We start from the raw sequence: 27,241 nt of genomic DNA on the forward strand, positions 1-27,241 counted from the left end.
TGTCAAGATGTTTTTTTTTTTTTTTTTCACCTGTCAGGGCTGCGGTGTCAAAATATGGCAGGAGGTCAATGTTTTGCAACAAAATATCTATCTGAAAAGAGGTTTATTTCAGCCATAGCAGGTTCAACTGTACCTATCTGTGTAGCCTACAGTGGCTCTACTATAGCCTACCGTTGGAGGTCATTAAGATTTTTTTTTCTTACCAAAAACTTTTTATTTAGGCTATTGTAATTTTACAAAACATCTTTAAAAAATGTTTGCTTAGTTCACTCACAATGAAAATGATGTCAGTAGGCTAATTACTCACCCTCATGTTGTTCCAACCCCGTACGTTCATCTTCGGAACACAAAGTAAGATATTTTTGATGAAATCGGAGAGCTGTCTCACTCTTCTAGGCAATTTCATTCTGCCGGTCCAGAAAAGTTAGTAAAAACATCGTTAAAATAATGACTACAGTGGTCAACCTTAAGTTTATCAAGCGACGAGAATACTATTTGTGCGCAAAAAAAAAAACAAAAACAAAAAAACACAAAAATAACGAATTTATTTAACTATGAATTTCTTCTGTGTGGGCCTCTGACGTGAGTTCGCGTCACGACGCATGCGCGAGAACTGAGTCGACGCTCACGGTGGGAAAGTGTGAAAGCAAGGTAAGCCATTCATTTTGCAGCACTTTTACGTTTTCTCGTTGGTTTCTCACGGTTCGGACATCTAGGAAATGCACACTTTAGAACCATTTTAGACCTCTTCCCCTTTTTTTTCCTTCAGTTTAGCGCATGCGTCGCAGCGCTCTCGTGAACTCTGAGGCCCACACAGAAGAAAATGAAAAGTTAAAATAAAGTCGTTACATTTTTTTTTTGCGCACAAAAAGTATTATCGTCGCTTGATAAACTTAAGGTTGAGCCACTGTAGTCACTTGGACTATTTTAACGATGTTTTTACTAACTTTTCTGGACCGGCAGAATTCAATTAGCCTACATATGGAGGAGTGAGCTAGCTCTCAGATTTCATCAAACATGTCTTAATTTGTGTTCCGAAGATGAAGGAAAGTCTTACGGAGTTGGAACAACATGAGGGTGAGTAATTACTGAGAGAATTTTCATTTTTGGATGACTAACCCTTTAAACTTTCTATTCATCAAAGAAAAAGAAAAAACATTGATAATAATAATAAGAAATATGTTTTGGGCACCAAATCAGCATAGGGAAATAATTATTTCTAAAGGATCATGTGACTGAAAAATCAGCTTTGCATAAGTATAAAAAAAATAAAAATAAAAAATTAAAACCCTGTTGTAATTTTTGATCAAATAAATACAGCCTTGGTGAGCAATATAAGAGACTTATTACCAACCCAAAGCTTTCAAATGTGTATATGAAAAATATAGATTATTATAAGTAGTAGTAGTAGTATATAATATAAATCATATTAATATCACTGGGTGACATCATATTTAAATACACTATGTCTTTGCCCTTTATAACTAATCAAACCAAGTGACAATTATTTTAAAGAAAAAATAGCATAAACACTTTCAAGCAAAACATTTCACTTGTGTGAACTGACTTTAGACATCCACTAAAACTCACCTTAGGACCATTGGTTAAAAGTAACTGCAAAAGTTAGGCTAGTGGTGTGAAAAGGTTTATCGTTAATTACATTCATACATTAGGTCTGACTTAAGTATCCACAAATGTCCAAATAATTTTGGGGTCACTGTATATTCATGTAGAGTAGTCCATATTTTATTTAAAATGTAATTTACATTTTAAATTAAATGTATTTATACCGACCTGTTTGTTGCCTATTTTCCTCACTTACAGATGAGTCATTTTAGTGTTGTCTAATATAAATATACTAATAGGCCTGTGTTTGAAAGAAGTCTTAACTTTGCTGCTCACATCCCACACGACCAACTGCTGAAACTACCTCTCATGGTTTATTCCTTGAAAAGAGACTCTTGAAAAGAAGTTCCTAGGCTGTCTGGTTTCCTCATTGTCTTTCAATTCCAACCGTCATTAGCAACAAACTCTCACAGTCAGAAACAGATTTCTCTTTAGTACTTTTCAATCCTCATAGCAGGAAAAGGCCTGGCATGAGGGAATTTGTCTCTTTTTTTTACTTTCTTCCACCGTAATTGTGACCTTTTCTGATGGGTTCTGTACCCTTTCCTGCAGACAGATGAGGACCCTTGCAATCTCCCAAACGTGTGGAAGCAAGCAGATGGCTGGCTTATCCTTTTTTTTGTGTGTGTTTTCTACAAAGGCACACAAGGTATAAAAGCACATAAAAGTAATATTAACATAACAGATTATAACCTGAAGGGACATGTATGCAAAGAGCTGTCCTCCGGAGGGTATCACTTGAGCCATGACTGTTCGCATATCAATACTCCAAGTTCCCCAGCGAAAAAAAACCACCAACGGAAATAGAAAGGATATGGCAAGGATACCGCAAAGCTCAATTTCATTATCTACAGGGAAAGACAGGAGAAAGAGAGAGAGTGTCAAGAGTTCCAGGAATATAAACTACACCCAGGACAAATATACAGCTATCAGACACGTTCATACAATTAAGATATTCGTTTCATGTAATTACCACAAATTCCGGTGGGACACCGAGCGTTACACAATGAACTTCCTGATACTGCTGAAGCTTGCAGATGAATGACTGGCTCAGGAGTGTTATATGATTCTGAAGGTTGAGGTTGAAAGTGACTTTTACACAGACTATGATGGCAGGGTGTTGATTCGGTACATTATTTCATTTCGCTATGATGTTTATCACCTATTTGGCCTTTACTAAAAATGACTCTTAATGCAGTGCATGCAGCTGGAGGTGGATGGAGATGAACAGACTTTGGTCGGTGGGCGATTTTGTAGCGCTTTTGACCGAAGTTCTACATTTTAATAACCAACCGGGACTCGTTTTACTGTTCGCCACTGGGTTTACAGAGTTGTACAAAGTGCTTTATGGGAGGCAATGGACGCTTTTTATTTTGAATAGTCAACTCATAAATGTCTAAATAGTGCCATAGAGTAACACCAAGATTTATCAACAAGATAGAGAAACAAGATTTTTACGAAATTAATCCTTTTATTCAGCAAGGATGGATTAAATTGATCTAAAGTGACAGTAAAGACATTTATAATGTTACAAAAGATTTCTATTTCAAATTAATGATGTGAGAATAAGAGATTTTCAAAAACATTTGACTAAATCTTACTGACCCCAAACTTTTGAACAGTAGCAAGTCTTCTGAAGCCATACTATTGTCACAATTTGATCCACAAATAATGACGAAAATAAAAAAAATAATATTTTTCTAACTTTACCCTTTTGTGATTTAGTACTTAATGTACTTTAGTTATCCGGAAATAGTGCTGAGGTCCAACTAAAGATATATTTTAGTATATTTGATTGTGCTAAAGTGGAACTATTGCAAATATACTTTAGGTACACCTTAAATATCTTGCATTTAAAGACTGATATTAGACAGAGATCATACTATTCTCACTAATAGTGATATTAAACACATTTTAAGGCTTAATATTAAGAAAGGTGCATTGTACAATAAAGAAGTACTCCAAATAATTATAATTTTTATATATGTAAGTCTCAAGCAATGTGTCAGTAAAAATGTTAATGGATTTAGTATACTAATTATTATATAAAAATAAATGTATTTTAAATACATTTTGGTCTGTCTTTTTATACAACACAAAAGAGAGCTTAGAGTAACGGTGCATACTTAAACACAACCAACACCAGACAATGAGGAACTTAAAAACAAAAGGCATATATATATATATACACACAAGATAACAAACTCAATGGCTGCATCCGAAATCGCATGCTTTCCTATATAGTAGGCAAAAAAACAGTATGGGACAAAAGATGTATGTCCGAATTCACAGTACTCACTCATAGAAGAGTAGGCAAAAAGTACCCGGATGATCAAATACTTCTGGCGAGATTCTAAAGTTGTAAGTCTTTTTTTAAGGCTTAAAACGGTCATTACTGCATTGTCCAATCTGTACTCCAATTAGTGCATTAACTTTTAGTGCTATATTACCATCCCTGTAGCTCATTTACACTCAGTATAGCATAGACGCATATAGAGTCATGTGTCCTGTCATCAAACTCCCCTACGTGTCGCTTGGCAAACACACTCTGACACAATCATTCTCTACTGAGAAAAAGGGCCTCAGTTAAAAAGTTTAAAAAAAGACTGACCTTTTCTTTGCCTAATGTGACAAGATACATCCTTGTATAAATGTCACAGTATATCATACAGCTTCAGATATGACTTTGAGCATCAGCTTTACACGCATACTACTTTTAAAGCAAGTAGCAATGGCTTAAACCAGTGATTCTCAAACGTTCAGATCATTGGTGTTAACACTAGTAACATTAATGTTCCCTTTATTTTTGTCCAGCATTGTTCAACGACACAAACTTGAAAGCAAAAGCTTAAGGACTGTATGAGAGACATTTTGAATAAAAACAATATTCCTGTTCTTAAAATGAATGCGTAAAACACTAATCCGTCATAGTTAATATGCAATTTTGACTGAAATTTATTTAATTCAAACCCATAATCACTCAATATATTTCATAATTTGGGGCCCTGTAGTTTATTGAAATTCTGCCTTCTAAAAGCAATTGAAACTCTGTCAAGCTGGATAATTTATGCTCAAAGCAGAATTCAGTTTTTGAGACAATATAAGTCCACTATAAAAACTTGAAATTAAATTGAGCATAGCACAACTGTCACATGGATATCTTGAGATCTATTCAAATGAATTGCATTGCCGAAGTAAGAATTTAGTCTATGCATTAAAACACATAATACATTACCATTCAAAGGTTTTTGATCTGTACGATTTTTAAAAATGTTTTTGATCAATAAATAAAAACAGTAATATTGTGAAATATTATTACAATTTAAAAGAACAGTTTTAATCAGTTTTTAACAGTTTTAATCTGTTTTAAATCTATTTGAATTTTGTTTAAATATATTTAATATATTTTAAAATGTAATTTATTCCTGTGGTGAAAGCTGAATTTTCAGCATCATTACTCAGAAATAATTCTGATGCTGATTTGCTGCTCAGAAACATTTCTTATTATTGCCAAAGTAGAAAACAGTTGTTCTGCTTTAATGATTTTTAGTATTAAGTATTAAAGTATAAGACGCATTGTATAATTGTATATTTATCAGAAATTAGAAATAAAACATGGAAAAATAAAAATGCCAATTTAAAGGGGTGGTTATGATTTCACTTTTTTAACTTCAGTTAGTGTGTAATATTCCTGTTTGAGCATAAACAACATTTGCAAAGTTACGGCGCTCAAAGTTATTTTCTTTTAAAGAAATAGCTTTTTAAGGACTACAACAAACGGCTGGTAGGGATTACACAACATTCCTCCCGGGTTAGTGACATCATGTTTAACATCTAAAATTTACTTAAACCCCACCCCCGGGAACGCGATTTATAGATTATCATGACAGAATATGCTAATCAATGACTAGAAGATAACTATACATCAGCTACATAAATTCATCAACTAACCATTCAGAAATGTTGTCTACATGTTGTCACTTCTTCTTGAGTCTCTCTATCATTGTCTGACTCCGGTTTGAACATAAAAGGCTAAAAGTTTTTTTGAAATTCAGGACACAAGCTTTTGTAGCGCCACCCCCTGTGCGGGAGCAGCATCTCATTTACATTTAAAGGCACAGACACAAAAACTGCATTTATGCCTTCAAAAAGTGACACTTTTAACATGCTATATAAAAATATCTGGGGTATTTTGAGCTTAAACTTCACATACACACTCTGGGGACAACAGAGACTTATTTTACATCTTGTGAAAAGGGCATTATACCACCCCTTTAAATAAAGTATATTGTAATTTGTACATGGACAAACATTTGTAAATTGTAATATCCATGTGTAATGTCCAGTTTGAGAACCGCTGGCCTTTAGTAGCCTGCCATCACATATAAAGTCTGAGCATGGTTAAGATTTATTGCTAGAGACATTGCTTTCATCTTACCTGCTGCCAGGGAGATATTGTAGGAGATGCACTGGACTGTGGATAGTGCCACACACCAATTCACATTTTGAGTTCCTGCCTGTCTTTTTATGTTTGAATGCATGAGAGTGAGTATGTGTCTTTCTAGATAAAAGAGCCCAAAAGTTGAATGTCTCTAGCCATTTCTTTGATGTTATTGAAGAAGTGAATGCATTGTGAAAGGACGCTTCACTTGTCCTAGTCAAAAGTGAACTGAACAGGTTACAGTGACAGCAATACTAAAACGATATATAAGTGGTCAAAAATTTTTTTTAAGACTTCCAATTCACTATAGGGAAATAACGATAAGAATAACAACAGCTATGTTTCCTTTCAGTTGCAAATTTAACTTGTGCGCTAAATTGGAATATACTGTAGCATAAAACATTTGCAAATAAAGCATCCAAAAATCTTAAGTTTGTGGGAAATTGGTGCAAAATATCTTTAATACAAATGAAAGTTGCTGCCACTTTGGCTCTTTTGTATGTTTTTGTCATGTAATTGTGTGCGGAGGCGTATGGTGTAATAATTTGAGACAGTTCTGGGAGGTAATTAAACCCAATCATTTTGATGATAGACTTTGGCTCAGGCATTTCAGAATGACCAAACTGACATTTAAGATGCTGTGCAATGAAATCGGTCCACTGGTTAGTCCAGTTATCCAATAACATCCCCTGTTGTGGCATTTTTTGTTGTTGTTGTTGTTGTTGTTGTTGTTGCGCATCAAGGTATTTAGCTGGTAAACCTGTTTCCATAATTCTCCTGATATTTTCCAGAAAGATAGATCCTACCAGTAAATGTTTTTACAATAGGACAATACAGAGTAATTGCACTGTGAAGGAGTGAATACCTCCTAAATAGCACTGCAGGATCCCCAGTTAGACAAGCTAAAAAAAGACAGATGGGAATCGTTGCATTCAGAGTGGTGTCTCTGAACGGTAAAAAAATAAATAAGACAAACCGACCTTTTGCGTTTCACATCTGGACTTTTCAATCAGAGACTGATCCGTCGCTAATAAGTGACATCCCTGGCACGCTCAGTAATTTATGAGCCACCACTGCAAATTGCTTCACAGGGGAACGCAGCAGTGCCGTTTGGAGAAAGTAAATGCCTTCGAGACGGACCCCTGACATGTCAAACCAGCTCTATATATGCCACCTCACACGAGAGAGAAAGGAAGCTCCTTTTCTTCTCTTAAGGAGCTTAAAGAAGCTCTGTTTTACCAATCATTTCCAAAAAGGCCTTTTAAAGTTATATGACATGAGGGCCGAGTTTTGATTGTTATTTGGGCTTTGTGGTTGTCTAGTTTTTCACAAGTACTTTGTCTAGCCTCATGCTCCATAATCTCAAAAGGATATTATTATAATAACGTGCTAGATTGAAAAAATATTAAGCAGATATTTCCAACTCTGAAACCTGACTGGATTCACGTCATGCCTAACATCACGACATAAAGGGTTAGGCTAGATCACCCAAAAATGAAAATTATATGAGTAATTACTCACCCTCATGTTGTTCCAACCCCGTAAGACTTTCTTTCATCTTCGGAACACAAATTAAGATATTTTTCATTAAATCTGAGAGCTGTCTTACTCCTCCATAGGCTTCTATTGTATTTGAAACTTGCCGGCCCAGAAAGGTTGTAAATACATCGTTAAAATAGTCCAAGTGACTACAGTGGTTCAGGCTTAAGTTTATCAAGCGACGAGAATACTTTTTGTGCGTAAAAAACACACTAAAAATAACGACTTTATTCAACTCTTAATTTTCTTCTGTGTGGGCCTCTGAGTGAGTTCACGTAGTGTAACAGCGCAGCGCTTCTGGGTTGTACGTCAGAACGTAGGCTCACTATTGGCCGACGCTGGTCATGTGTTTGATGCCTGTGATGCTGGGCTGATGTACAACCCAGAAGCGCTGCGCTGTTACAATACGTGAACTTACTCAGAGGCCCACACAGAAGAAAATTAATAGTTGAATAAAGCCGTTATTTCTGTGTGTGTTTTTGCGCACAAAAAGTATTCCCGTTGCTTGATAAACTTAAGGTTGAGCCACTGTAGTCAATTTTTTTTTTTTTTTTTTTTTTACAATGTCTTTACTAACTTTCTGGGACGGCAAGTTTCAATTACAATAGTGAGACAGCTCTCAGATTTAATCAAAAATATCTTCATTTGTGTTCCGATGATGAACGAACGTCTTACGGGGTTGGAACAACATGAGGGTGAGCAATTACTGACAGAATTTTCATTTTTGAGTGAACTAACCCTTTAACCGTGGTAAAATGTTGTAATGGCTATTTATAATGGCCAAAGGGCATGGGGCAGAAACTTCTACTGAAGTAGCTAGTAGTTCAGTCTTTCTACACTGCTTTTCTCCTAATTGCATCTACTGGGAGAAGATTCTCAAGTGAGGTGAAATAAACCATGACCCAGTTTTAGAGCTGACCAAGAGAGAACCTTCTGTGACCTAGCCTAACCTTTTTAGCCATAATTCCCAGCCTTGGGAAAGACTCGCTGTCTGCAATCCGGTCAGTGCATCACTGTGATTTGTAGGCCCAATTGCAATGGTTTTCTAAAAACTGTATTTTAGACAGAGATTTGGGATTTCTACAGTTCTTCACAGGTCACCTGTTTTATAGGGGAGGGGGAAAAAAATCGATACAGCATAGTATTGGGATATTTTGCGCGGGATGTTTATCAATACATGGGCGCCAAGTATCGATCTTTTCTGGGCATTAATTTTTGCTTGGGATTGTGAGTATTGTGCATAATTTTACCTTAAGCTCAGCAATTATAATGCTGGAAATGATAATTTAAAATCTCTCCTTCAGACTTCAATTTCACAAACAGTGTGAGTAAATCAGCGCTACTGCATCCCTCTTTCTCTCTCATTCACGTGCAGTGAGCTGTTTAAAGGAAGCGCGTTCTTGTATATTTTCGAACATGGACTGCTCAGTGCAGGCTAATTAAACGTGTTAATTTCGACACGTAAATGCCGTCCCACCACGTCTGTATTACAATCCAACTGCTCGCTTTAATGAAACAAAACTTTCGCTCACAGTTAGAATCATAGAAGCCTTCAATATAATGCCATTTCTATTGGCTGAGCCTATGGCATATGACTAAACATGACCTTCTGTTCGGAGCTCTGACAAAGCAGGAAAATAGTCATTTTCACAGAGAAGAAAAACAATAATAACAGCCACTGTCAAAACATTTTTAAAATACCATTAGATATTTGCTGTGTATGTATTGTTTGCAATTTTTTTTAAATCAAATAAAGAATACATAAAATACTGACATAATTTTGACCAGCCATTAATGGAGAAAGATGTAGCTATGGCACCATTATATACAAGTAATAAATAATATATAAAAAAAAATATTATAAATAAAACATAAAATTACAATAGAATATGCTTATGTCTTATAATTCTATAAATAATGTTTTAGTTAAATCTATATAGAAATTTAGTCAAGTTAGGCTCAATTTGTGGGACAGAATAAACTGATTTATTTTGTTTTTGTTCTCCATGTTGCTCTGTCTGTTCAGTCAAATCAATTCAAGGGAGGTGAGAATTGTTCCTGTTGACTCAGGAGCGAGAACATCAAGGTGCAAATCTTCTCCTAAAACAATGTGTTTACTTTTCAGATACGAACTGATATGCTCAGCACTGTTAATAACAATGCAACAATACATTTTAATTAACGTTATGAAAATAAACATTGCTTTAATTCCTCATGATATTATGAAGTTGCAAAGTTGCATTACTTTGTAGTTGCTGCAAGCAATGACTTATAAAACATAAGTTTTAAATCAAGTAAAACAAAGTATGTTTGACTTAACAAACACTAAATCAATAACTTCAAGGTGCACTGAGTTACACATTCACGGTTCACTACAAGGAGGTCTGGAATACCTAGAGACAGCTATAACATTAGCATTCCTATTCATCACAATAGCAGCTGAATATATTTTGTTTCCAAACGGATATATATATATATATATATATATATATATATATATATATATATATATATATATATATACTGCACCTTTAAGGATCAGTTTCTCAGTGCCTTTAAAAAGAGAAATATATGTGAAAAAGCAACAGCAAATACATCAAAGCAAAAGCGAGATTTGAAGTCAAAAAGCATGCAGAGAATCCTCCTAACAACAAAAAGAAAAAAGCATGAGACTCGCTCTGTAGTGGCTTGTGGCCGCTCAAATGAGTCTCATTATGTTCGTTCCACTCTGCATACATGAAATGGAAAGAAATTGCCCTGAGTGTCAGTGGGACAACCACAGGATCTCTCCTTAATGTAGGGAACATGTCAAGGTTGCCCTACTTTTCTAAAAAGCATGAATGATGCACCACATTCTTCCAAAAACTTTTGTCTTTTTTTGCTTATGCAACCAGCGCTAGCAAAGATGGATGTGTGCGCGGTATATGCGGCGTAGAGGTTTGCCCTACGAGTGTCACATCTATCTGTGCATCTCACTTACTCAAGGTTGCAGTGAGATGATAAACTCTACTTCCAGGCCCGTTATGATTTTCATTCCCCTGCTGGTAATGGGGCTTGAAAAGAGAATCTGGCTGTAAGTAATTAAGAGGGCTGTGCAGTGCCCCTAATCTGAATATGAAAAGAATGTTCCTGAATTTCAAACATGAACATGATTTGCTCCACTCTCGTTCATCGTTTAATGATTTTATAAGCCGTTTTGTGCTTTGTGGTCGTTTCTTTGTCACCTGGGCTGAATTAAATGTTATTAAGCGTACCTTCTGTTTTTATTGACATGCACCGTCAGCATTTACAACTCTCTGAACGAGAGGTGCTTTCTCAGAGGAGTGAGAAGACTCTAAATAAGTGGTGGTAAATAAATAAAGCACAGCAAATATTACAAAATATGACACAAGATGTGTGTTTCGACTAATGTTTCCTCTATCATTATGGAAAGCGAGTAAACTGGGCCACTCAGCACCCCGGGAACACCCCACTCTTCATTTGGCTAGGCGGCTACCCACTGCGCAAAATATGTTCAATGATGAATGTTCGTGATCTTCCAAAATATCACAATTTCTCAAGAGAAAATACTATTCATTATAATGTCCATTTGCAGCGGGTTGAGGTTAAAACAGGGATTTTCAAACTTTTTAATGCTAAGGACCTCCAAATATAACGGTCCTCTTGTAAGAAACCATTTTGTTAAATATAAATGCAGCTACTTTATATAATTTCATGTATATAAAGTCCCATTCATACTGTGTATAATGAAATACTGATCTGAGCCCCTAAGGGGAAATTGTGGCGGAAAAAAATTAAATGCTTCAAAGTAAAAAAAATTGTGTGCGAACGCAAAGTTTCTCGGGGAACACAAAACATTTGCGAGAGAACGCAAAAACATTGCCAAATATTTTTTATCTCCCATCTCATATGTTTTCTTCACCATGTCCCTTTTGGGGCTCCATAAGTTTATCTAAAACAAATGTGGTTATCCAATAATACAGGAATATGACTCATAATGTTGAGACGGCAGAAGTCATTAAAAGTTGGGAAGAAGTAAAATAACTTTGTTACTGTTGATCTGTATTTACTTGAATGTGTCCTAGCAGATTCTTACAAAAAAAAAAAAAAAAAAAAAACTTAAATTTTGAACAGTAGTGTACAAATTCAGACCCTTTTGTGTAGAAAGGAGAAGGAAAGGAACTAGAAAGGAAGCGGACACAGACTTTATGAATACAAATAATTGTTCAACATATTTGTTCCTCTAAAGCCTTGTTGACTTCCAGTGCCATTGGAAATCTCTAGACTAAGGGTACGTTTACATGACAACCATGTTCTCAAAAACATTTAAAAAAAAGTTTTTCTTTTGCATTTTTGTAAAGTTTTGTGTACAGACGACAATGTCGTGAAAGTGATTCCCGTTGTCACAGACTAATAACTCTGTATTATGCATGGCCAGTAGTTGGCGATGTCATAATTACAATTAGTTGGCTATGTTAGAATTTGACGTATGTAAATAATGCGTCTCCGCTCTAGTGGTGCAGTAAATAATCACCTTGCTGGAGAAGCATGAATAAACCGGTCTCTTGAGCAACACAAACACAGTCCTGTAGTCCGCCATTGTTGTTTTGGTTCTTAAGTACTCGCGCATGCCTATAGACTGAGCATGTACTGTAATACGCATGCGCATGACATCACCATTTTCACAAATTCCAATTTTGTTTACACAGAGACAATAACGGTATCCATTTCAAAAACTTGCACTTTGAAACCCGTTTTCAAAAGTTAGCATTTTAAGGTTCCCAAAACATAGCTGTCGTGCAAATGAACTGCCAAAACGCATACAAAGACTTTCCGTTTTACCGTTTTTACCGATTTACAGTTGAAAACGGTGTCGCCCCCAAGGTAAAACTCAGCAAAATGTCGTTTTACAACTTCCTTTGTCCTTGTCAGGTGTTTCAACTGAGTTGACAAGAGTGAATTTGCTAATGGAGGTTAAAAGTGTTTGTAGAGCAATCAGGGAAATCTTCCTTGAAAGTAATGTGACATGATATTCCCGAGGTGAGGATTATAAATGATCCTGTCAGAGAACCTGATATTATTTGACTCAAATGTTTGTACTCTGCATTACATTTTTTTTCTGACTTGCAACACTGCTGAGTGAGGCAAAAGAACAGTGATACACTCATTTAATGAGTCATGCCAAAAACATTGAGACATATTGGTGCTGCTAAACCAAAATATTATGAAACTGAAAGATGGTGGTGGCAAAATCTTCTTTTCATTAAATGCAAGTCTCAGTCTGGTGTGGTTCAACATTACTTTTTGCAGCCGTCTGGCTACTCCAAGTTCAAAGTAATTATCTCCAAGCCAGTTTCCCATCCTTTACTGCCTTTTATGTCTTTTTAAAAGTACAGACCTCGCTCAAAGCATTTCACTACGTTATGGCACGGTCCAATACGGCAGTCGCCTTGATGATGGGGACCATCGACCAGAAATAAATTGCTCTGGGTAACAGGCATGTCAGGTGGCCATATAATCAATCTTTCAGCACCATGGACAGCGGCGATGTGTAAAAAAAAATTTGTGGCGGCATTGTGAAAAACCATTAACTACGTGCTGCCAGGAACAAGCTGCTCACAGATGAATGGCTGAACATGCAGTGAAACACACCTGAAGATCTCACATGCGACCAATAGATACAAAAGAGACCCTTCCCAAACCCCAGCGGCAAGTCAGTGGGCGACAGTTTCCACATCCTTTGATCTTCTTATCGGCAAAATACAAGCACTTCAGATTCATTCAGGCTGACAGAATTTGGGCCAGTCAGAGAAAAGCTTCAGCCGAAATTGATCAGCATCACATGCACGAAACCTGAACCCTCATGAGAGCCACTTTCCATGCACTCCAAAAGATTTGTGATGTTCTCTGGTTAAATATGTAGTTCAATGCATTAAGGGATCTTTTATCATTTTCACATTTTTGATATGATTTTTATTAGTCACTAATCAAAACAAATTTCATTTGCTTCTAAGTTTTGAACAATTGCTTATGATAGCAATTGACTAAAAAAAGGAACTGTCACACACTGTCTGCACTTCGAAATGCCAATGCTAAATCTAGCCGTGTTTATAACTAATTATCAAGCATGTCATCAGAGACAAGCAGACAGATGGTGATACATCAAGCAAAGTTGATGGAACACTGCTGATCATTGTCATATAGGTGTTGAAACAGAAATAGGACCGCCAATGCTTTATGTTCAACTGAGCACAATGTGATAAAAGTTAAACTGAACTGCGTTTTGAGATATATATATATATATATATTTATATCAAAAAAAATATAAGGATATTGAAATATTAGCTTTGGACTTTTTAACTAACAGTTTGAAAATAAATTAATATTTGTATTCAGCAAAAATGCATTAAATTGATTAAAACCGATTGTAAATCCATTTATTTCATGTTTCTTTTTCAAATAAATGGTCTTTTGAACTTTATTGAACATATTCATCAAAGAATCCTGATGTATTTTTTTTTTTTTTTATCTATATTGGTGAATCTAAATCCCTATCATGGTTTCCAGTAGCTCCAGTAGCTATTAAAGGAGAACTCCGGTCAATTTTAACATTGAGCTAATTTTTTTGTAAATTTGGAGTGCTGTCAATACAGAGAACAACGACAAAAATCGGTGTTGCCTACACCGTGTTATCCTCTTTTTAAAATTTGCACCCTGTTGACTTCAATGGGGCAAGTTGTAAAAATACCTGTATTTAGTTCCTGTTTTCGGTCGAAGTCCAAAGTAGTCGATTGTCGAGTTCACGCGCGTGATCATATGTAACTAAACCTATGCGCGTGAACTCGACAATCGACTACTTTGGACTTCGACCGAAAACAGGAACTAAATACAGGTATTTGCGCTGGCTGAAATAACATCATTTTTATTCATATCTTTCACATCTACTGCAGTCAGATTCACTCGTGTTCACTCTGAAGTTATCATCTAACATGGCTGGGCACTTGTAATGAAACATTAAGGATCTTAAGAGGCTAAAAGCAGGTTTAAAACAACTTGCCCCATTGAAGTCAACAGGGTGCAAATTTTAAAAAGAGGATAACACGGTGTAGGCAACACCGATTTTTGTCGTTGTTCTCTGTATTGACAGCACTCCAAATTTACAAAAAAAATTAGCTCAATGTTAAAATTGACCGGAGTTCTCCTTTAAGTAGCTCAACTGGTTTCAAAATGGATAATGCTAAGAAATTATTATTGTGCATCAATTGAGCATATTAGAATGATTTCTGAGGGATCATGTGACACTGAAGAGTGGAGTAATGATGCTGGAAATTCAGCTTTGCCATCACAGAAATAATTTATTTTTGAAAGATACATTCAAATAGAAAACAGTTATGTTAAATTGTAAAAATATTTCACACTATTACTGTTTTTACTGATTTTTTGCTCAAATAAATGTGACATTAGTGAACATAATTCCATTCTTTCAAAAACTAGGGGCGGGAATGTTTAGGCACCTCACGATCCGATCCGATTCTGGGAGTCACAATCCAATTCCAAAGCAATGCTTGATAGTTAGTAATTAATTAGTAAGATTTTTTCTTACTAATCAGTTTACCAATTTTAAATCTTACATTTATTTGTAAATGTAATTTTTTATTTAATTATTTAAATTACTTTAAAAACAAAAGTACAAATTAAAAATTTAATTAAAACAATTGCAGGTTGGCTAACTGACTAAGTAGCTTCAAAACATACAATTGAATTGTAAATAATAAAGAAGAACAAATAAAGATATTACAAGCAATAAACAAAGAGCGCTAAGTATCTGAATGTTTTCCAGTCAAGAGCAGTGAAGGATTTTTCTCTTTTCCTGCTTTTCTGGTGTTTGATTATTACTGATGACATCACAGGCAGCGGGAGATCTAATAGGCCGCATTCATCGTTTTTTTTTTTTTTTTTTCATCCCATACCCTATCAAAAAGTAAAAATCTTACTGACCCCAAACTTTTTGAATAGTAGAGTTCAGTTTTGCCCGCGAATATGTTGGTGGGGGAAATATGACCAAAATTTTATTTCACAACATGATTAATTTTATTTCACGATAACAAGCTCAATATAGTTATTTTTACTTTAAATATGTTTTTTATATATAAAAAAAAATATACCATTGAAATTTCATAATTCCTGTCACTGGTTTCAATATCACAAAAAAAAAATTAAATAAAAAAATAATACTAGCCTAAAAAAAAAACTCAAGCTTACTGAAGAAATAAGCAGTGAGAGTGATCAAATAAGAACAAAGAAACTAATTACAAGCAATATAGGACCACAAACTACAATAGAACAAAGAAATAGACCTTAAATTAAATATACATTTATTCTTATTAGAATTAGAAAAAAAGGATTCAGTCAAGCGCATTCAAAGATGTTCTCTTTTTTGTTGTTTAATTAACATTAATGACACAGATGACACCAGGTATATTAGGCTGCTGTCACTTTATGAACAAATGCACGGATCCAACATACTGTTACATGCGTTTTCTTTCTCAACTGTTTACTTTCACTTAAGACATAAATGTGTTTACGAGGATACTTTCAAAGACGGGCATTTTAACAAATAAGTTTGTTGAAGCCCAATTTGGTGGTAAAATAACTTAATTCAGTACTCACACGCTCTATGAACAGCGTCTTCATGCTCGGTCTCTCAGACAGCGCTCGGAAACCATCTCAGACGGCGCGCATAGCGAAATTAGTTCTCTTATTTAGTTTCAATGCGTCAAAACGCATGCAAACGATAACCGTTCATGACCATGCAATACATCCGCGATAGAGACGATAGTCCAAAATCTCTACCGGTCAATCTTGTCTACTGGTACAGTATATCACCCACCCGTAAGTTTACTAGTTTATCTTTCAAAGATTTTGATCCAACTGACCTGGAACTTATCTAACATTGTTCTTTGTTCTTCCTCAAAAGTGCACATTGCATCAACCCAATTACTTTTTAAACTTGTTTCTAGGCAAACTGATAAGAAAAACCCTGTGATGGCTGTGTGAAGCAGCCAATGCGATTGGGCCTGGTAATTTCAGACAGAGCTTGCCATTTTTAAGAGTAGTATACTTCATCAGACGGTCATTGAAATATAGACTTTAGCTATTATAAAAGTACCTTCAAATAAGGACTAACTATTTGCATTGCTGCCAGTGTCTGACTGCCTCGTTTGATTCTGTATCCTGGAGGCACAATTGGGTTAGCGTGTCAATTGCACAGCGAAAATGCATCCGAGAGACTGAGGCTGTTCACTTCAGGGGCCTCGACTCCTACTCTCTCTCTGTGATCCTGTGATGAAACATGGAGAGACACACATATTACGCACACATGCTGCCAGCGATCTCAGCGTGAGCGCAGGGGGAAGACGTGAGCTCATTAGGAGTGTTATCCTGGAATGAGCTCAGCAGTGAGGCATGGGATTATTGCAGCTAGCTCTGCTACCCCGAGCTCAATTCTACATAATGAGGTATCCTCAGTAGGCCACCAGCGGTTGTGCTGTCTCATATCTGAACCTTGTGAGCAGGCAACGTGTGAGTGTATCTGATTAGCTGGGTGCATATGCAAGACCTGATATAACCCATTGAAATAAAGATGACGCATGTAAATAAGTACAGAGCTAATTCAGAATTACAGTACGTCACATGAGCTTGAGCTGCTTCACACTTCCCAACCGCATGATTTACAGCTCTCCTCTTTCTGAGGCGGCAAGGTTGACTTTCTGTAGCTCAGTGGTTTTCAACTTTTTCTGACCATGAGATCTCCCATTCGCGCTCACAGTAAAGTAAGGTACTCCAGATTGTAAAATGCTTGAATTTCTTAATTAACAACATTAGCAAACATTATTGCATTGTGCTAAAGCTAAACGAATGTTGACCTAGTTTCTCATTGACCGTACTGTCCTTTGTCATGTTCTGGATTCATCCAATTGCAATTAAATGAGTAATGTGTTAAAGGGGTCATGACATGGGTTTTTTTATTTTATTATTATGTTCCCTTAGGTGCAATTATAGTATTACTATAGTTTTTTTTTTTTTTTTACTTTTAAAATGTAGTGATTTATGACCTTTTCCCATCCTGTTTCTCATCCTCTGATTCAAACAGTCTGTTTTGGGGGTGTTTTGGGGGTGGTAAGAGTTCAGTGTTAACGCCCACTGTTATGATTGGCTAACGTCAGTGCCTATGCATCAATTATTAACTCCCCCAGCCAGAACATTTGCGGATTCAGCGTATTTAAAAAGTAGTTTAAAGTTTTAAATACATTACTGACAGTTTGCGTCGTCGTTGTTGAGCCCAGAATATAGTCGGCACGGACTTATCTTTGAGCAACAGTTTTCTGGCAAAGCCAGCATCATTTTGGGATTTGTTCTCAAAACAGTCATCCTTCAAATGTATAGAACAAACGCTTAAATTAACACTGCCGTGACTGAGATGTCCGCAAAAAATAAAGTCCATCCATTTTTCCCTGACGTCTGGATCTTTCGCAGCGTATTCAAAGATGTTGTTTGTCCACAGCCAGGAACAGCACATCTGCGTGGCATCGTAATTTCCCTGTACACAGACCCACTCGCTGTCCGTCGACTGAACACTTGTGAGGCGCGCAGCGTGCGGGCCCGACGATGATACGAAATGAGCGTAGTTGTCTTGCGCTTAAAGCGTAGTTGCCTTGCGCTGGAGGCGGTCATATGCAAACGCTGGTACGTCACTTCGTACCGTGACGTCACTTCTTACCATGGATCCAGAACGAGCTGTATTTAGAGCTTGATTAAATAAATGATTCGTATATAATGGGGAGGAAGTCTTACGCTATGAAACTTGCAGGACGTTTTAATGGTACAAAGACCTCTTATATACCAAAAGATCAAGGCAAATTTGGTTTCTCATGTCATGACCCCTTTAATATTGGATATAAGGCAAAAAATCCATAGATTTTATAATATATATATATATATATATATATATATATTTTTTTTTTTTTTTTTTTATTTATTTATTACATACACATTTTATTATTAATTTGGTTATAATATTTGTTTTCTCTGCAAAACTTTGCATATGTTAATTATGTTAAATATTCTAATTTACATATTTTTTATTGTCATTTTTAAATATTTTGAATACATTTAAATTATATATATTATATATTCAACATTTATATACTACACATATATATATAGAACACACATGCATTGAAAAATTATGTACAATTTAAAAAGTCCACATTTTCTACAACTAGGCTATAATATAATGTATTATATTAAAATTATATTATAATAAAAAAAATGTCCAGCTGTTATCTTTAATGGAAAGTAATGTAATGTAATGAACTTGTAATGCCTTCACTTGTGCCGTTTGATAAAAAAAAAGGAAATATGTCCCACTGATAGTCTAAGGCCCTGTTTAAACCTGGTATTAATGATTTTTTAATAAAAGAATTAAGGCTATTATGGATTTTTTAAAATTACCTTTCATGTAGTGTGTAACAGCTCTAAGTGAATGAAAACATCCTGCAAAGTTTTAAATCTGAAAGTGCACCGTATATAAAGTTATTGTCTTTCAAAAGTAAGAGTCGACTCGAGACTCAATGAAATGTTTGTTTTTGACTAGTTTTTTTCTTCTTTCAAACGAGTCATAAGTCGTTTCGTCGTGACGTCAAGACGAAACATTAGCATATTGCTCGGCCACGTATTGCGCACGCAGACACCAGGGAAACCTTGAACCTCAAACCGGCAGCTGATTCCTGAAGATACTGGACAGCATCATGTCCAGAAGATGCTGTGCTCTACAATGTGAAGGTAAAGCCAGTTTTTTTCACTGCCCAAGAACGAGCATGTGAAGAATCTGTGGTTAAAATTCATCTTTACCACGATACCACAGCAGTATAATCATGAACTTTTGTGTGTTCCCTTTATTTTACTGACGACGGCTTCTCAAATCTCGAAATTCAATCCAGGATTCACAAACCCCTTGCTCTTGAAAGACAGTGTTCAAAATACTTAGTTTTGAGTTTTATATTGTGTTGGTCTCCTGCTAACTGGCTAACTCACAATATTATCTAACTGAAATACTTCTGCTAATCAGTTGTGGGCCACTTTTACCTAAAACTATGTCTATGCAGATTGTCTGTCGTTCTCACTACTTTGAGGAAAGATTAACCATGGAGCAAGATTTGTTTTACCAACGTTTGTTACATCAGTCATTCACGCTAGAACTCGGCTAATGTATTGCATACATGACCTGTTATTGATGAAGTTTCCACGTGTTAACCGCAATATATCAGAAACCTACTCTGTAAATAAATTAGTACAAGTAAAATAATCGGTTGATGGACATGCACTTGTTAATGCTGTTGGTGAGGAATTACAGTTGCATAATGTTCCTCAAACTGAGTAGCGTATCACTGATAAACATCCTGCTCGAGTCGTCTTTGCGATGGAGGTTCGGGTTGAATAACTAGTTCTTCTAGTGTTTCATCATCACACTCGCGCTCGCATTGATAAGGTAAAATTACGTCATTGTTCGTTACTGTGTTTAGTTTACGGTGTAGGAAGCCTCAGGACAAGCAGAGCTGACGTTGTTATGGCAATGGGAGTTTTGGTTTTCGATGCGTGCTGTACGCGGTAAACCAATCACAACAGACTGAGCTGTCTGGCCAATCAGAGCAGAGTAGCTTGCGGAAAGGAGGGATTTAGAGAGATTGATTCATCTGGCGAGTCGTTTGAGAACCATTGAAAATCTGGTGATGTGCAAATGTATATTATGAGAAAATTAAACAGTTTTTTTAACCTTTGATGCATGTAAACCAGTTGTAGGAGACTCCAAAACAACATTAGGAAACTTTAAAATAGCATAATAGGGGCACTTTAAGATGTGTTTTGGTCACAAGTAGATGAGGGAGACGCATACATGTTTACACCTGGTATTTTAATCAGTCTCTTTTGTCCACTCTCAGCCACTTCTGTCCTGATCTCTTTGAGGGGAGGGACTATGGGTGGGTAAATAAATGGGCTTTCACAGATCGATCTAATGAAATAAGCACGCTATTTACATATGAACACGATTGGAGACGACGACTGAAGAACATACGGAGAGCAGCAACTTAGCCGCAAGACCACGCTGAATTATGTGGGTGTGTGTTAGAAATCAGGAATGGTGAGAGAACATTGTGCATGGTAAAAACATACCATTCAAATAAACTTTGAACTTGAACTTGAATGGTACGTTTTTCATCTCCAAACCAAACTTGGGTCTCCAGCCGACAAAGTTTAAACCCCGTCTGGCTAGCGAGCTTCCCATAATGGAGAGTAAGCGGGCTTTTGTGGTTTGTTGAAACGCATTCGACCAAATGAATGCGTTTTCAACTACCTCGGGAAGTGGTCGAAAGTGGACAAGCTCAAAACGCTTTAGCCCCGTTTACACCTGTATTTTGCGTCGTCCATTTGTGATCCAATCGAGTAAAATGCATCTTAATACCAGGTGTAAACAGGCCCTAAGTCTTCTTAAACTCCACTGAGAAACAGGTGAAAAGAAATCTCAAAAACAGGTCCAACCCTTCTGAGATAATAATCCTCTCAAAGAAAAATTGTGCAGGAATGAAATATTGATGCACTCAGAAAATAGACCATGCCAGGCCACGGAGAGAGACGAGGAACTGACTGTGAGACAAGTACGAACACAAGTTAGGCCAACCTAATATACCCCAATCAATTACTTTCGTGCTATCAGCACTGGGGCATGCAATTAAGTAGACGAGCCGCTGTGCTTGTTTAGGGATATATCCGCCGTAAAACTATGCTGGAGTGACACTGTGATTGATGGACCAGGTTTTTCGCTCTCTGTTTAATCCTCCCAGTCCCAAAAGAGATTCCTCTATGCCAGCACTGTCTCAGATTGGGGAAAAATAAAGCGGAGAACATTGATTACAGATCAGTGGATTAGAATGCGTGTATTCCGCAAGATAAACCCAACCAAGCCTGTAGCAAATGTACATTAGATAAACAGAAACAGTCAAACATAGGGTCATGTGATCTGCTTTAAGGTGTACAGTAGCAGTGAGACGGCTAAGCTGAATGCATTTGGCGAGGCAATGAACACGATCTAAGCATGTCCCAGTCTGATTTGTGATCATCACTGAGTAACACAAGAATTCTCCAAACAATACTGAACAAGAACAAAGCAGCCTAGCATGGCATAGGCTAATGATGCGGATGATCTGATTGCTAGAATGAGTGAAAGGGTTATCAACAACTTCTCTGGACCGGAGAGTAGATGCAATTGATATGCCTGTCGATATGCAAAAAGATCTCCTCAACCGAGAAAAAGCTTGATGAAACCGAGAAACTTATCTTGGAGAACGTTAACTCCCAAGCACAACTGGGTGACTGATTGGTCTGAACAGAAAGCAGCCTCAAGTGAAATTCAGCAAATTGTTCAGACTGAGCCTCAAAGTTTCTAGTTCCAAACCTTTCATGAAGTTTGTCCCTTCCTACAACATCTTTAAGTTTGGGCACTTTTATGTCCCAGGGTTTAATTTCTAATTTAGAACTGACATATTTCAACCTTTTCATTTTTGTTTTACGAAGATCACGTTAAAGTAAACTTAATTCCTCTTCACAATATCTTTTATTCATAGATTTTAGGGCCTGTTTAGCCTTTTTACTGATCTGATAGCCGTCTGATTTATTAAAACTGTTCCATTTACACTTGGTCACATAAACGTGTCTCCTCAAAACGAATATAAATTCGATCTTCAATTCCCGCACTTTATGCAAGTTTAACGGGGTTCACGTCAACGAAAGCAAGATCTATGAGCGGTATTTAATTTAGCATCAGCTAGTTTCAACATCTCAGTAGGAAAGAGCAGCATCAGCATTGGTACAATAATTTAGTTTCACTACTTTTAATGTAGAATACTGTGCGTTGAGCTTCAGGATGGGACGGCGAACATTCATTCATCTGCAATGGACCATACCTGTGGCGAATTTCTGGCTATAACATGTCATATAGCCTATAACATGCTCTCACGTTATTTTTCTAACATTTTGGGAGGAGTAAAATTGACATATGTGGTTTCAACAACCAGATGCATTTACACTTGTCCAGTTTCGTCTGGAATGCGTCTCAAACCACCTCGTGAAATTATGTTTTATTAACAAAGTTTGGGAGGAGCACTTTCAAATAATCTAACCAATCAACTCATCGTCAGCAATTACCACGACTATCAGCATAAGAGGAAGCCTTTATATATACTGTACAGGTGAAACTCAAAAGATTTGAATATCGTGCAAAAGTTCATTTATTTCAGTAATTCAACTTAAAAGGTGAAACTAATATATGATATTGAGTCATTACATGCAAAGTGAGATATTTCAAGCCTTTATTTGTTATAATTTTGATGATTATGGCTTACAGCTATAAAAAACTTCACAATATTCTATTTTTGACTTTGGGGTTTTCATAAGCTGTAAGCCATAATCATCAATCAATTGACTTTTTTTTTTTTTTTGTCGATTAAAATACATTGGCAAACTCAATTGGACAAACACCGTAAATTAAGTTTAGTAAACTAAAACATTTTTTTTTACAGTGTCCTGGAGCAGTTTCTAACAGAGGATTATTAACCTTCTTGGAGGCACAGAGACTGAGAATCCAACATTTTTGAGACATGACCATCCACTATGTCGGAGAAAAAAAAGGTATATTTCATAGCCAAAGAAGTACACCAGTTGTATTATCCAGCCTCACAAAGCACAACACAAAATCAATCTTATAAACTTAAGGAACACGCTTGCATGCGAATATTGCATTTGATAAGCGGGCACCCTGCCCAGCTCGGTGATCGGAAGCAATCCGCAGCACAGATAACCAATCAAAGTAGAACCAGCAGGTGTTTGCATTTAAAAACATCCTCCGGTGTCGTCCCACTGCTTATTTACACTGTAAGCACAGCTCATTCATTTTTGAACACACCCTACAGGTCTGGGTGACAGACACAGCTGACACACATAGCGGAAGAAAGCACAGCATGTTATTTCTCCCACCTTTGCAATATCAAACGGGATAATAGCTCGTAGCGAGGTGCAGCGTGATAAATAATTGACAAGATGGATAGTAACACATATGATGGAACATTCAAAGGTCAGTACACATTGTCTTGCCTCTTGCTGTCCACAGTTCAGGAATTAAGGAACATTCAAAAGGGTAATTATATATTTAAAGCTACACTTATTGCACCACACTGATACTGTGAATTTTCAGTTGCATTCGGAATGGCACAGTTTTTGAAAGAAGTCTCTTATGCTCACCAAGACTGCATTTATTTGATCAAAATACAGCAGGTAAAAATTGTGAAATATTATTGCAATGATAAATCCTTCAGAAATTATTGTAATATGCTGATTTGATGCTCACGATTTTTTTTTTATTATTATCAATGTTGAAAACAGTTGCGCTGCTTCTCTGAAATAGAAATTAACACTGTAAAAGTTTGTCAGGTAGTGTACATGCACAAAAAGAACACACATCACTAAACAAACATATTATCCTAACATAAATATCCATTGTCATATTTTTTTGTATAAAACTAAAAAAAAAAGCCTGTTCGTCTAATTTCCCCAATAATGTATTTAATTTACTCGCCCTCATGTTGTTTCAAACCTGAATGACTGAATGGGGAAAAAAGTATATATACTGTTTGTGTATATTTGAAAATTCAATAAGGTCTAATGTTTTGAACCCCACTGTGTTCCACAGAAGAAGAAGTCATGCACCGCTGCCAAGTTTTCTGTATATTGTAATCACTATGTTCACAACTTGTAATAATTATTTCAATGATCTCATTGTTTCTTCCTTAAATTAATACATTATGTTAGTTAGAACTGCGTAATTTGTATGATCGTAAAACTGTCCATTTCTGAATTATGGACATTACTTGAACACCGTCACCTCTGATAATAGATCACTCTAAATTTTAATGTAGACACATGCGTTTTCTGTGAAGCTGTTTTGAAATTATATTGTAAAAAGCACTTTACAAATAAATGTGAATAGAGTATAATTGAATTGAATGCAGGTTTAGCTCGACATGGTGAGTAAATAATGACAGAATTACCTTTTTTCAGTGAGCTATCCCTTGGGTTCATGGAGTTATTTATGCTGCATTAAACACTTTTTATTCTCAAACAGGTTTTGTGCCATATCCAAGTCAATTTACAACTAATCTGATCTGTCTGCGCTTCTTCCTGGGGAAACGGCAGGCTGTGCTTGATATTAACCGCTAGAATGGATGCAGAATATGGTCAGAATGATCCTACAGGACTTCGGGCCACTCTAGTTCTCATGCCGACCGTATGGCATGGGCCCTCAGAGAACCCCAGACAGCTGCGACCAATAGTCTGCCCTGTCTCGGTCCCAACATACTGCCAGCAGAGAGAGAGATAGCGAGTCTAGCAGATCATCAAATGAGCACAGACACCCGCTGTGAACACACCTCTATGGACTTATTGCATATGTGCATGGCCTGCTTTGTTTCTATCTCTGGTTTTAAAGCTGCACAAGCTTGTCTATGCACCCCTAAACCGGCGTACCTGGTAATCTTGCTCTCCGGCCAGTGAGATACAGCACTGTAATCTCATTACCCATGCATGTCTCATTAATTTTCTTTCATGGTCAAGCAAGTCGTCACTTCTGCTGCGGCTTTCCGGTTCCAGCACCCCCCCCCCCTTCTTCTCGCTTTCACTGAGCAGATGAAGAGAAGCTAATGATAGCCCATTAAAAGACTGATCTCTCTGCAGAATCCTCAATGAGGCCTGACTGTGGAGGAGAGCAGAAGAGGACGGCACTCCAAGCGCAAGTCTCCGGAAGTGATTTATTTCACCGATTACCTCATCTGGTCAATATCTGCTGAGCTGTTAGCAAAACAATTAACCTTGTGATATTGTGATTTTGCACATCAAAATGTATACCATAAGATTTTCAAACTGGGTATTAGGGCTGGGTATTGACACAAATTTCACAATTTGATTCAATTTCAATTTCGATTCACAAGCTTGCAATTTGATTCAGTTCTGATCTCGATTCAATTCAACATTGATTTATCTGGATATATTTTCAAGTGTGTCCGACTGCATTCCCAACCCGATCACATGAAATGCTTCTATAACACACATTGTATTTTTCATGTAATTTACATGAACATAGTTTTTACATGATACGCACTGTAAACCCCTTTACAGTGGGATTAGTGGTGTGGGGTATGTGTGTATTATACGCTTATAGGATTAGTGCGACATCAGAAGCCACGCCCATGTCCAAATATGTCATATTCTCATTACCGTGATTTACTCATTACTCATATTCTCAAACCAGTTCAGTGGAAACTCCGCCCTGCAGCCGATTCTTAATATTGTATTGGTCAGGAAGAGGCATCGAGAAGACTTAACCCTCACACCCAATTCTTCTTCATTTACTTTCTTTTTATGACAGACTGCACTGAAACCCACTCAAAATACCCTTACGCCTAAAGAAAACCCTTTTAATCTGGAAACTACTGAAAACCACCTAAAACCTACTAGCCTATGTCTGAAACCCACTGTTACAAATAACAAATCGGGTTTCCGGGGCGGAGTCACAAGGTGACGTATTGGACATGAGCGTGGCTACTGACGCCATACTTGGATGTGTGCGTGTGTCTTTTAAACTTTGATAACATATTCACATATTTTTCTCCTTAAATCCTAGAAATATACTACTTGTCCCCTAAACTGTGTCAATTTATATTACGAGTACTGGTAAAACCTGTGAATTGTCACCAATACTGTCATGATTCCTGTCTTGTGGGGACTTTTGTTATTTCCTGGTCTGTGCCATGTTTTGTAGTCCTTTGTAGTTTTTCTTGTTGATTTAGTTCCTGATTGTTCCCAGGTGTGTCTTGTTTGCCAATCTCCCCTTGAGTGTATATACCCCATGTTTCTCATGTTCTTTGTCTGGTGTTGTCCTTAGTGGATGTATTGGGTCAGTTGTTTCAGTGTCTGGAGTTCCCTGTGTTTGGATTATTTTGTTCTTTGCCTGTTTTCTTGTTATGCTCTCCCTGGATTTAATTTCTGATTGTTTTGTTTAGTAATAAATGTCAAACTGCATCTGAATCCAATGCCCTGTCTTTTCTGAAACAGCTGCCGTTACAAATACAAAATATGGACAACATTGGTTTGTATTGATGTTACATTTAAGGTTTTGTGCAAAAAAATGTAGTGGGATAATCAAATGTACACCTAAAAACAACCACAACAATCCCCCTCCCCCCATTTATAATGTACAATTGAGGTCTCAAATTATTTCCATTTTAAATAAATGGAATCATTTGAACGTTTTATAAACCACAACTGTTTTCAACACTGATAAGACATTTTTCTTGAGCATCAAATCGCATATGAAAATGATTTTTGAAGGATCATGTGACACTGAAGATTGGAGTAATGACTGCTGAAAATTAATTTAGTTGTCATCACAGTCATAAATTACATTTTAAAATAAATTAGAAAACTCTTATTTTATGGTTAGCATAAGAGACTTTCAAAATATAATAGACC

The 27,241-nt window shown here is 36.5% G+C and overlaps 1 protein-coding gene and 1 long non-coding RNA gene across 2 annotated transcripts in view; one reads left to right on the forward strand and one right to left on the reverse strand.

Moving 5' to 3' along the window:
- cntn6 (contactin 6) overlaps positions 1-612 on the reverse strand; it is an 84,908-nt gene extending 84,296 nt beyond the window's left edge. The window contains exon 1 of the mRNA XM_079628393.1: positions 308-612. The gene's annotated coding sequence lies outside the window, so the exon portion shown is untranslated. The remainder of the gene's footprint in view (positions 1-307) is intronic.
- LOC307006898 lies at positions 580-26,795 on the forward strand. Its single transcript, XR_013799543.1, has 4 exons — positions 580-651; positions 1,041-1,077; positions 23,242-23,350; positions 25,448-26,795. It is a non-coding gene; the product is annotated as an uncharacterized lncRNA (long non-coding RNA).
- The last annotated feature ends 446 nt before the right edge of the window (positions 26,796-27,241 follow it).

This window comes from Phoxinus phoxinus (genome assembly GCF_949152265.1).
Source record: "Phoxinus phoxinus genome assembly, chromosome: 11".
In the NCBI taxonomy this organism is placed as follows: Eukaryota; Metazoa; Chordata; class Actinopteri; order Cypriniformes; family Leuciscidae; genus Phoxinus; species Phoxinus phoxinus.